The following is a 9,196-nucleotide window of genomic DNA, read 5'->3' as shown; positions in this document are numbered from 1 at the left end:
GATTCCCAACATGGGTACAAAATTTGAAGTCCATTTCTGGTGTACTCCGCCGTGATATATTGCTGAATATTATTAAAATCGGCGTAAAAGTAAACTCACTCACTCCTCTACTAGTCCGAGCTGAAGTTTATTTAGATAAGAATATATATATAAATATATCTACTATATACCATATACAGATATCTGTCTGTGTGCGGGTCTGTGTGTGTACGTGTGTACATGTGTCTGTATGTATGCGCATTTAAACACATACCTTCTTTTATGGGCATTTTAGAAGTTCAGGTGATGAAGAATGGTGACAATTTTTGGGGATATACAACTTCTTTTATTCTGCTTGACAACGACATCAGAATCTATGTCGAAACGTCGCCTTTCATAGAATAAAAGTTGTATACCCATGAAAATTGTCATCTTTCTATACCTATTAAGGACAATGTAAACTGAAACCAAGCCCACACGGATCTTTTTAGATTCATTTACTTCTTGACTCGTCTTCAGTTTCCTATGTACTTCTTCTTTTTAACTCTTACGCAGTATATAGGTGCCAAAAATGAATTGAGTGTAAATTGATACAGTTAAAGGTGAGCGTTTCCGACTCTAGCGAAATCTCGCTGTGTATCTGTAATGCATATAGGTATCGTATAAGCGTTCGCTTATCACACCGAAGACCCGGGTTCGATTCCCAACATGTGTACAATGTGTGAAGCCTATTTCTGGTGTCCCCTGCTGTGATATTGCTGGAATATTGCTTATAGCGGCGTAAAACGTATTTCATTCACTCACGTTGTTAATCGTACGGGTTTCTGTTTTTCTAGATAACCCCTTGTACAGTTCAGCTATCAGTTGTGTTTCAAATATAGGTCTATTTATATTTCAGTCTACTTTACTTTGGTCCTTAAAGTCCGCAGACAAAAATGTAAAGATAACAACGAACGAAACAAAACACCAACCCAACGTGATGTGGACCACACCATGCAGTTTTGACCGTGTTATTTGGGCTAGAATGTTCACTGTGACTCCTTGAAGAAGAGACAAAATCTGACTTTATTGCAGGATTTTACATGCGCTTCAGTACTGTTTCCCTATTTATGGATTGGGATAAAATGCACATTGTACGTTATCCGCTTTCTGAGCGATTCCTACTGAAAACGCCTCTCTATATAACTGTGCGACTGTTTTTCCCAGAACCCACGTTTTCGCAAGACGGACGTTCTACTGTATAACCGTGGATAGTATCTGGTTGGACAATCAGGAAAATTTACTATCGTTAGCATAATTCAGATTTCAGTTCTTAAACATTGATCTACACAGAATAGACTGTTTCACTGTTCACAGAAAGGTTACTTTCTTCTAATTAAGGTCCTCTCATTGCTTTCATATCTGATGATAACGCTCAGTTAAACAGCGTTGGTCGGATTAACGGGGTTTTATAGAATGTGTTGACCTGCCGCGTCATCGTTTTACATGTGTACCAGTCTCATCCCCTCTTCCATTCCTACATCATGCAGCTAGGATTCTTTTGTTTCTAGAATCCCTACAATCATCAACATCACTCATGCTCTTCAAGCTGGGGTAGGAGAAAACCCCCGAATGAGATTCAGGTGTGACTAAATTGAGTGGACGTCATCCGATGACGTCGGTCCTTGCTCATGATATCAATCACAGGTTTGTCTGGTCACCTACCCATCAGGATTCCGAAGGAGAATAGGCTCCAAGATATCCATGCTTGTCACAGTCGACCTTATTAGGGGATCAAGTGTGACAGTTCAGTTACCTTTGAAGGTCATTGTACAGCAGCTACAGACTCACGCTATCAACCACTGGTTTGTTTCGACAAGAAACGATTGTTGACCGACTGCAGTGATATAACTGGATTATTTTAACTGCATTAAACAATAACATTTTTTTAACCAATGTTGTATATACCTTCTTTATCGGGGTCACGGGTTACTCAGTTTGTCTAAGACGCAATAAACTGACGCACAAAAGAAAGTACACACCTGGTGCTTTGGGATGAGTTTCCAAAGGACATGATATCTCATGCCCTCTACTCTAAGGGATATCTGGGGTGTGTTGTCAAAAACATACACAACAATGTTTGTTTCTTGGAAGTTGAAATAGTTGTTGTTTCTTGGACCATAGTCCCAAAATACTGGGTGTGTACTTTCTTTTGTACGTCAGCTTAGTTTGATGTGCAATCACACCAGAAGCCAGTGATCGTGGGTTCCAATCCCGGTTAGCTCCGATTATGTTTCAAGGTCAACCAGCACCATACCAGTGCCCAAGGACTTCATCAAACTGTTACATGTCTGATACACGTATCACTTCCGGCTCCCCGCCGACGTAGAAGTGACACGTTGACACCGGGCATTCCGCTAACGTACAGCTCCACGCTGTGATATACCGGGGTTTCCGTTAATAATAAGTTGGCACGCTGTGATATCACTGGAATACTGTTCAAATTTGACTCAAATTTACACTTAACCCACTCATTCGTTTCTACATCCCTGCTGACGTTTTCGATCTACCCCTCCACTCAAAGTAATAATATGCTTTTATCAAACGGTTGCTCCTCATCGGGGGATACTATCATGATGTTTACCAGTGTGTAACGTCAGTAGGAAGCGCTTATTTGATTTGTATGTGGGTGGAAATAACATGCGAAAAGAGTCTTCTTTTCGCAGCAGTATCCAAAAAACTATTTTTTACTGTCCACCATTGAACAAACCATTAAAAGTTTTGAAGAAAACGTGTTTTATTTTTTCACTTTTAAATGGAAAACCCTCAAATATTTTTCACTAAACAATCTGTTAATTGCTTTCTCCACTGCAGACAAATGATTCCTTTTGGCATATTTCTGAACAAAGTTTCAGTTTAGAAATCTGACATTTAATTTCGGTTATCTCTATGAGGCGTGATCTGACACCGTTCAGACAAGTGTCACCGTGGAAGTGACAAGTCATGTTCAAACAGGCCTCCCTGACGTTTTCCTTAGTTTCAAACCCAGAACAAAGAATATTTTCATCGCGTTCCATTATTGCGACTTTTTTTCAAAATGAAATAAGTAATGGTAGACTTTATGTTCCACGATAAAATGTACTCCCCTACAATGTCTCTACCAAACTCCCACTGTCCCTCACCAAAAGTTTGTCTGTCTGTGTCTCCTACTATGTTTTCCTGTGTCCCTGTACGTGTACTGAGATGTATCCCATAGACTGAGATGTGAACCACATACTGGAATGTGTCCTCCTGTGTCCCATATGCTGGAATGTGTCCTCCTGTGTCCCATATACTGGAATGTGTCCTCCCATATTCGAGTTCTGGAATGTGTCCTCCTGTGTCTCACATACTGGAATGTGTCCTCCCATATTCGAGTTCTGGAATGTGTCCTCCTGTGTCCCGAATACTGCAATATGTCCTGATGTGTCCCATATACTGGAATGTGTCCTCCTGTGTCCCATATACTGGAATGTGTCCTCCTGTGTCCTATATACTGGAATGTGTCCTCCTGTGTCCTATATACTGGAATGAATGTGTCCTCCTGTGTCCCATATACTGGAATGTGTCCTCCTGTGTCCCATATGCTGGAATGTGTCTGGTCCCGAGTTCTGAATGTGTCCTCCTGTGTCCCATATGCTGGAATGTGTCCTCCTGTGTCCCATATACTGGAATGTGTCCTCCCATATTCGAGTTCTGGAATGTGTCCTCCTGTGTCCCATATACTGCAATATGTCCTGATGTGTTCCCATATACTGGAATACTGGAATGTGTGTGTCCCTCCTGTGTCCCATATAGTTCTGGAATGTGTCCTCCTGTGTCCCATATGCTGGAATGTGTCCTCCTGTGCCCCATATACTGAAATGTGTCCTCCCATATTCGAGTTCTGGAATGTGTCCTCCTGTGTCCCATATGCTGGAATGTGTCCTCCTGTGTCCCATATACTGGAATGTGTCCTCCCATATTCGAGTTCTGGAATGTGTCCTCCTGTGTCCCATATACTGGAATGTGTCCTCCCATATTCGAGTTCTTGAATGTGTCCTCCTGTGTCCCGAATACTGCAATATGTCCTGATGTGTTTCATATACAGGAATGTGTCCTCCCAAATTCGAGTTCTGGAATGTGTCCTCCTGTGTCCCATATACTGGAATGTGTCCTCCTGTGTCCTATATACTGGAATGTGTCCTCCTGTGTCCCATATGCTGGAATGTGTCCTCCTGTGCCCCATATACTGAAATGTGTCCTCCCATATTCGAGTTCTGGAATGTGTCCTCCTGTGTCCCATATGCTGGAATGTGTCCTCCTGTGTCCCATATACTGGAATGTGTCCTCCCATATTCGAGTTCTGGAATGTGTCCTCCTGTGTCCCGAATACTGCAATATGTCCTGATGTGTTTCATATACTGGAATGTGTCCTCCCATGTCCAATAAACTGGAATGTGTCCTCCTGTGTCCCTATACTGGAATGTGTCCTGATGTGTCCCTATACTGGAATGTGTCCTGATGTGTCCCATATACAGGAATGTGTCTTCCTGTGTCCCATATACTGGAATGTGTCTTCCTGTGTCCCATATACTAGAATGTGTCCTCCTGTGTCCCATATACTGGAATGTGTCCTCCTATATTCGAATTCTGGAATGTGTCTTCCTGTGTCTCACATACTGGAATGTGTCCTCCTGTGTCCCATATACTGGAATGTGTCCTCCTGAGTCTCATATACTGGAATGTGTCCTCCTGTGTCCCTTGTACTTTGATGTGTCCTCTTGAGTCCCTTATCCCATATAGTGAAATGTGTCCTTCTGTGTCCCATATTCTGGACTGTGTTCTCATGTGCCCATTTGCTGGAATGTGTCCTCCTGTGTTCCATATTCTGGACTGTGTCGTCCTGTGTCCCATATTCTGTGATCTGCATTCAAATCTATCTTCAGAGATGAACTTCTGACAGTTCACAAATCACGCGTCATATAAAAATCATCAGCAAGATTGATTTTTGAATGAACTTCCACTCTCGATTCTCTTATCTCCATTTCTTTGTACTTTTTAAGGCACATTTCTTCAAAGATCATAAATCAATTTGTCAATTTAAATAAAATCTAACGTCATTCGGTTCGTTAGATTTCAATTTTCATGTCTTTTTAAATAAAAGGATTCATTCAAGATTCGAAGATCAATGTCTCCAGAAAACCTGAACACTTGAACAGATAGCATTAGAATGGCAGCAGCAGAACCCCATCTGCTAACTCAAGTAGTTAAAGTAACGCAATAAATTGGAATGAGTGTTTTACTTACTTGAGTATTTTTAATGTCAAATAGAAAACTTGCGAAACAGGAACTGTTCACGTGACGAAAAGTGGAATAGTTAAAGTGGATGCCGCTAAAGAAAGCATGGTTTATAGAGATCAAAGATAGATTTTTGGATATCCTGAGACGTGAGTGGGATGCTGATAGCAGGACATCCATGTCCTTGGAGTGTAAATTCTAAACTTTGAAAAACATGTAGTTTTGGTAAGGTGTCATGGAGCGCGACATATGGTCTAGTTGTTTAAGCGTTCGCTCGTCACACCGGAGGTTCGGTTTGATTCCCAGTATGGTGCAATGTACGAAATCTATTTTCGCCCCCTCATCCCCTTCCTAACTCCGAGATATTGCTGGCACATTGCTAAAACCCAAATCACTAAAGACTCCTGCTGTGTGACTGTTTAGACTGTGTGACTGTGTGAAGCAGCTATATAAAAGATATGAGCCACCACGGGAGGCAGAGGTGTTTGTGATAGTGCAAGGAATGTATGTAATTAGGTGACCCTGGGGATTACACATCTTACATTGATAGTATGTGCAGTGCTGTATGCCATGGGACCTAAAACTTACTCCCACCTCGCAACAGTCCTGTCCTCCGGCTTAAACAAAGCATTTTGTCTGTGAAGAAACGGGTGTACTGGTGGCCTGGGATCTGTGTCACCTAAACATCACCTTACCTGCAAAACGGGAGAAGGTAACAGTTTATTCGTCGTTCTGGACAAAACTGATGAGTTAACAGATATGAAAATTAAACGATTAATCAATATGATGACCATATAGAATAAAGGTGTGACGTAAAACACAAATAAGGGCAGTGTTTAAACATTCTAAAATCGAAATTGATCAGAATGAAGGATGTACATGTGTACATGATTACATGGGTACATGGATGCATTTTCAACAATTACGATAAGTAAATTAGGAACGACACAGAACTGTAATGCATGTAACCCAGTGACCTGGCAGAGGGCGCAGATAACAGAAAATTGAGCTTTTAGCATCATTCCAGCAATATCACTGCGGGGTCACCGGAATGGGCTTCAGACATTGTACCCATGTGGGGAATCGAACCCGGGTCTTCGGCGTGACGAGTGAACGCTCCAACCACAAGGCTACCCAACCGCCCTATATAACAGGTAAACGCCATAACAAAACCCCCCCCCCACACACACACACCCCTCCCCCACACACCTCTTCCTTACATTCACTCTTCTGCAACTGTCAGTGACGATGTGAGGTGAGTTGTTACAGACTGCCGTTACAGGCCAAACCTACGCGGTGGGGCGGTGGGGTAACTTAGTGGTTAAAGCGTTCACTCGTCACGGCGAAGACCTGGGTTCGATCCCCTACATGGGTAGAATGTGTGAAGCTCATTTCTGGTGTGCCCCGCCATGACATTGCTGGAATATTGCTAAACGGCGTAAAACTAACCTCACTCACTCACTAACCCATGGACAAGGCCGTTACCAATGATTCCCTCCAGATTAACAAATGTCGAAAATGATCAAACTTTGAATTAAATAAGGCCTTGTGAACGAGTGCACTCATTCCCCTCAGTCATCGTCCGGTAAGGGATGTTTCCGGATTGACAGGATTCGACAAATGATGTTGCACTGTACATGTACACTTGTGTGTTAATCAAATTAGTCTGGAGCCTGTTTTGCCTGTGACTAATCCCTCGAACTAACTGATGTATTTGTCGATGAATTAAACATATTACCCTGTCATGGAAAACGGTAATTGCAAAGAAATCAGTTGGGGGAAATGTAATTGGTATATAAGGATATTGACAATTACGAAGCAGTCCGAGGCTTTCAATTAAGACACAGGTCATTCAACGCTCACCGTCGTCGAAGCTGTTGGAGACGAGAGGCTGACGTCAGCACGACTGTTGTGTCGACTGAAAAAACACGTGAGCAAAGATGATCACGTTTTTACTGGGCACGCCAACTAAACCACGGATCGGTTCAATGCATTAGCCTAATTCTGTCTTGGTAATGATGGCACCCAACTTCTTGGTAAATTCTGCAATGACATGCGATCGATTATCTGGAAGAGATAAATCAATCAGCAACGGTTGGTTTAGTGGGTAGTGCTTGAAATCGTTCTCTATGTACATTGTCCAGTGCCACTCATTGTGATATCAAATTAGTAAAATTTGGTGATGTTTCACAAACGCCAATTGAATCCGGGAGTTACAATTCAAACCTTGGTCAGAGCCGCGTTAGCAACTGAGACTTATAGCTGTTGAATGTGAAAACAATATATCTCTTACGTCATCATATGATGGACCTGTTCATTATTATTTATGACCACAACTACATGAACATGCAACATAAATAATAAAAATTATATAGAAAAAAATATTATTGACATGTTGTTGACCTCTTTACCATCTTCAGTCATGGGATAGCATTAAAACAAATTCCGTCCGTAAATTACGTATCAGATAAAAGTTACATATTTACTTGTTTCGATTTTTAAAAGTGTCTCTTACGTCTAATGCTGTAATGGCGTAACTTCAATTTCGGGTTGCACATGTTCTTATAAGCACATTCCATTTCTTGCAACAATTACCTTAAAACATGAAATTGAGGTTGAAAGCAAAGATGATCACTCCGTATTTCTTGCAACCATACCCTTACCTTAAAAACCTGAAATTGAGGTTGAAAGCACCCATTTCAACATTATGTTTCTGTAACATATAAATAGCCATGAGATGATCTCGCAGTTGTTGTTGGCGTTGGCGTTAGCTATATCACCATGTCGTTGTATAATACTGGGTGTCAACAACAAATACAAAAACCCAGCATGTTAAATGTGGCTCTTCTGTGCTATAATACTCAGAAGCATCTACGTTAACTTCACCGAAAACATGGAATCAAAAACATTCCCAAAACACCACCTTCCGCCGGAAAAGGTCGTTACACACCAATCTCACTGTAATACTGCAAGATGCCCCTAACATTGTTACGTTGAACACATATAGTTCGGCTCCATATAATGAAAATGGAACGTATATAAAATATTGTTTATGCTCAGTGATCGATAGCATGAATAACCATTAGGCCTGTTTACCATAGCTATGAACATCCTGGGCCCTCAGTAAGCATCCTTGTCATTAAGTAAGTCAACTGTCGGTAAACGAACCACCTTAGAGTGATAACAACTTGATATGTCCATGGACCTTTAAACCGGTGGTAGCTTGTCATTTCGTTAAAAAAGGCAACCAAATATTTTCGAACTAAAGCTGAATTTGTTCATACGATTTTGGAACTAAATGGTTCCTCGTCTGTGATTTGTCCATTTGACCCATTTCTGGTTATAACCTTGACGGCCTACGCAATTTGTAGCCCATCTAGACGAGACGAGACGAGGGCCTGGGGGCATGTGCATGATCGTTTTAGCACGTGGGACAGCGGCCATGAACTGATTTGGCTTGCTACCTTGTTTGATGCCATTATGAGGACAGTTATCTATCACTGGGGTTTTGATTTCACAAATACGCTCAGTACTAGGGAGGTAGTTGAAGACGATAACATAGAGATAGTGAGTGAAAAGGTGTTGCGAAGGTTTAAACATAACAATAAATCATAATAAAATGTAAGAATTAAGGTGTTAGGAATAAACACATCCATAAATTCTTGCCTTTATGTGTATTACTTCTAAATGCCGTTGAAAGACTCAATCCTTTGGATACATTTGTAACCTTATAAATACCTTATATTATAACTTATATACATTATATATTTTAATTTATTGTCACATATATTCATTCCTTCAGTTTGTAAACGTCAGTCATTAGGTTATATCCCATTCTAGTATTATAGATGATCCCTTAAGACATTCTAATGTCTCCCAAAATTACAAACAAAATACTGTTCTTTTCTTCCAAACTCAA

The sequence above is a fragment of the Haliotis rubra genome, unplaced genomic scaffold (genome assembly GCF_003918875.1).
Source record: "Haliotis rubra isolate DU_JTF1 unplaced genomic scaffold, ASM391887v1 Scf144, whole genome shotgun sequence".
Lineage (NCBI taxonomy): Eukaryota > Metazoa > Mollusca > Gastropoda > Lepetellida > Haliotidae > Haliotis > Haliotis rubra.
The sequence above is the reverse complement of the archived record's forward strand: the minus strand, read 5'-3'. Positions refer to the sequence as shown.